Below are 4267 nucleotides of genomic sequence, written 5' to 3' on the forward strand. Positions count from 1 at the left end.
TGGAGACTGTAATGTACACTATGGCTTTTGAAAAGCTTAAATATGTGACTTGAATCAACAGTGTTCATAAATGGTTGTTGAGTATTCTCATGAAACAAGATAGAGGAAACAGTATTAAGGTGCAGTAAAATTATCTGTTGTTCTGTGAATGTTCACTGGTGAATTCCAGTCATTTCAATAAGAATTCACACGATCAGCAATTTTGTTTGTGGTCAAAAATGTCACTATGGGACCAAGTTGGTGTGAGGTACTTTACGAGTTAGAAAAGTGAAAAGGTACAGCAGATTCGTTTTCCATTTGTTTTTCCTCTTTTCTGGTGGATGGTCGGCCCAGGCACTTCAATGATTTTCAGGTCTACAGGAGGATTTGTATTCTTGTTCAAACTTGTATTTCAGCTTACCGAGGTCCCTGCAAAGTACAAAATTTACTGTTAGTAAGGTTATTAAAGTGATAGTTGTGAAATTTAAATAATTTCCTCAGCCTTGTGACGTTCCAAACCTGTTTGACTTTCTGTCTGTGGAACCCAAAAGCAGATCTAAGGCATAATGCAACCCCAGTCACCATTCAATTTCACTGCATGAAACACAAGCAGAAAAAAATTGTGTAAATCATTCATGAAACCATTCTTATACTCTTGTCTAGTTCAATTCAATGCAACAATTTATGTAAAAATGGTTAAGCTCCAAAAATGTCCCAGAGAAGATCCTAAAATAATCAATGAGTTCACAACTCATGTGTTATGGGTTGTGTTGTAAGTCTTCTGAAGCCATATAATAGCTTTTTCCTTTTTTTTGTCGAAAAAGACTAAACTTGAAGTTATAATTCAGAGTTAAAATGTCTTATATTTAAATGCAAATGATAAAGAAAAAATGCATAGCATTATTTGTGAACCAAACCTGTGATATTATTTTTCTGAGTAACATGAATGAGATTTGAGAGCATGAGGGAAGATTTTCAGAGAATAACTGATTAAAAAACACAAGTACACAGTCAAACCATACAATTTCACACAGAGAAAGTTCATAGTAATAAAGTACTTGCATGTGCAGGTAACTTACTGTAATTCAATGTTGCCACTGAAATGTTCAGATTATTTTAGAAATGTAATGGTTGTTCTGGGGAAACAAAAGAACAAAGCTGATTATTCACAACATAATATTTATTGACCAGTAAATGGCTTAAAATGGTAACTTATTTGAGAGAATGAGGGCACCTGTATTAAGTAAAGATAGGCTAAACAAAAACAGACCAAACTATATTCATACTAAACGCCAATGACGACAGCAGGAATCAGATAAAATAGTTAGGCTATATCAGCAATTTGAAGACACAGTTGTACAGAATATGTTGAATTGAATGACTAAATCAATCTAAGACAATAAGTCAATAATTTCCATTTGTTCGTTAGATCAACGTAGTTAGCATCGCGGCTAAAACCTTCATAGCAGATACTGTGCAATAAACGAGTGGTAAACACTGTAAAAACGTAGTAATGTATAATACATTTAGTTTATATGTGTGTGTTTTAATATATAGTGAGTAGACTCTGTATTTATATTTATTTGGCGAGTTTACAAACCTTGTAACGGAGAGCCGAACAAACGGCGGAAGCTTTGATGAGAGGAGCCGTTACTTTCAAACCCGGTGACGTCGATCAGCTGAGCTTTGTTGCGCGCGAGCAGCGCGAGGATCACTGAAGCGACGACAGCAGAGGAATAGCAGCAGTTTCGTGACACTGACAGAATAAAACTTCTCTCCTCCTGGTTCTTCTTCTTCATATTATTAATATTATTATTATTTAGTGTTGTTGTTTAAGGTTTAAATTACTTAATAAAATAGGCCTATACTAAATAAATGAAGCTACCCAAGTGAAAAAGACGTAGGCTACTGTTAAATGTATTAAAATGCATTAAAGTATATTTGTATTGTAGGTCTACTAAAAACACACTCAAGTAAATTTTTAATACATTTAATAGTACGTCTTTTTGACCTGGGTATGTATACTGAATCAAACTTAAGTAGCCTATAATAATAATAATAATAATAGGATAATAATAATCTTATTCTGGCCTCACTGAACCATTGGGTTCCTCCAGATGCTGGCTTTAACATAAGAGATCTTCCAGGAACCACTTACATGTTAAAAGATCTTCCAATAACCCCTTTTATCGCTTTCAAGTTCCTCTATTTTCCCCCAAAGCACTTCGAGGTCTCATGGAAATGAAAAGGTGACTCCAGAACCTCTGAACTAAATACAAAGTGCTTAAAGGATCCCATAAGTTCCAGCAAGAACCTCAAAGATTGTCAATGCTCCTCCAGTAACCCTAATAGGAGAAAGAGCTTTGAGGCACCTAAATTACATTTTGAAGTTCCTTGAGTATCCGACAGGATATTTGAGGCTCCTTTAGTTTTTACACAAAACATATATACTTGCTCCTTTGATCTTCCTCAACAGTCATTTGTGTCTTGCTCTTTCAATGCTGTATTCTTCCGTTTTCTGAGGGTTTTTATTATTATTTTGTAGAATGGGCCGTTTGCGCGATCAACCTCATATTACTGGTGTTACACAGCATTTAGCTTTGGAAATGAACGATGTATAAATATGTTTAATTGGCATTTCTTGCAAAGGAGAAAAGTTTAAATTAGGATATTTAGTAGTGTTATGTTTCTAATGTCTAAGTAAAAATGTAAATGGGAAACTTGTGTAAAGATTTATTCTTGTATGGAAATGGTAAATGCCATTGATGCCATCTAGTGGCTTTAGCTGAAATTGCATATTATTTTCATTTTATTTCCACTGGATCTCAATAATTTCCACTCATTGCATTGCACACGAGATTCACACTTACACATAACATGTGCTTTTTTATCCTCCTGCTGTGCATACACCACTAACACATGTTCTTATTAAAAGTATTCAAATGTATTTTATTTGCATATCTATGGAGATAGATTTGTGTCTTTATTACATGCGAGTAAATAACTTTTTTTCTCAAACTTTTTTTTTCTCTCAGATCATTTATCACACTGATAGCAAAAAAGCATTTCATGAGAGAAAAAATAATATTTGAGAGAAAAAGTTTTCATACCAATAGCAAAAAATAATCATATTTGAGACTAAAAAAAGTTTTGAGAGAAAGTATTTACTCGTAGAACATAAAAAATAAAAAAAATCATATTTTAAAAATTATTTCTGAGAAAAAAAAAATCTCTCTCAAAATACTATATTTTTTGCTATCAGTGTGAAAATATTTTCTCTAAAAAAAAAAAAGTTTCTCTCAAAACGCTTTTCTTTGCTCTCGATGCAATTTTTTGCTCTCGTGTCAGGATTTTGCTTTAGCTGTGAAAATTGTGTCATGGGCGGGGCCACGTTCCTATTTGCCAGTCGGGTGAGCATCGTCTTGTCTTGGGAGTCGAACTGAATCATTATGCGGGGGAATGCGTGGGATTTCCCCCTTTCAGGTCAATGTATCCCTGCCTCTGCTTAATTATTTTTATCCCCGGTGGGGATAAATTTAACCCCCCTCAAAGTGATCAGTGCTACTACACTAGTGGCGAGACGGATCACAAAACGTATCACAGATCCGTGGTTTGATTAAAGTCGATTTTATTTTAAAATGCGCTACTTTGGCTGGCTCTGATGATATAGCTGCCGCAGCCTCTCTGTAATCACCACTCTGCAGACTTGCTCAATGTCCCGCCCACGGCGCTATCTGATTGGTTACACCTCACGAGTAATAGCCTATCAACACGTGTGTGTCGAAAGGAAGGCTGCCTTCAGCATATTACTGAAGCGGGAATAAACATCACAATCTGATTATGTTTCTATGATGACAAGCAGAGTTAGTGTCCCAGTCACACCACTGAGAATGGCCGAAGTTACACATACGGTGTTTCACTCAATTGAAGCTAAAGCAAAGGTTTTTTGATCACTCACTCTTCAGCGTCTGGCGCGAGTGATTTCGATTCAATGTAAAGACGCGTTTACGCGCGTCTAGAGGTCCTGCGGCGCGGGCGCGTCCAGTTCGCGCGAATGAGGCGAATTGACTAACACGAGATAATGCATCTGTCTTTTCTATTATTTCACTGTAGCTCAGCATCGCGATTTAAAGTTCACGTTATTATTACTTTAACAGCAGCAGTAAAACTGGGCCATTTAATTTTGCCATTCATAAATAAGTGTTTTGACATGTCTAGCCGAGTGGCAATCCATGGTACTGGGAGGGGGATTTAATTCTTGCATGTTTTTTCGTTCTGCATGATCACA

At 35.9% G+C, this 4267-nt stretch overlaps 1 long non-coding RNA gene across 2 annotated transcripts; it reads right to left on the reverse strand.

The window, feature by feature from the left end:
• Positions 1–271: 271 nt before the first annotated feature.
• Positions 272–1765, reverse strand: LOC307163458. 2 transcript variants are annotated; one of them, XR_013822082.1, is made up of 4 exons: positions 1580–1765; positions 1059–1115; positions 499–573; positions 272–408 (listed from the first exon to the last, which is right to left on the reverse strand). It is a non-coding gene; the product is annotated as an uncharacterized lncRNA (long non-coding RNA). The 2 variants fall into 2 exon arrangements; XR_013822083.1 differs by lacking the exon at positions 272–408 and having other exon boundaries at positions 410–573.
• Between the last annotated feature and the right edge of the window lie 2502 nt (positions 1766–4267).

This window comes from Squalius cephalus, assembly GCF_949319135.1.
Source record: "Squalius cephalus genome assembly, chromosome: 8".
Lineage (NCBI taxonomy): Eukaryota > Metazoa > Chordata > Actinopteri > Cypriniformes > Leuciscidae > Squalius > Squalius cephalus.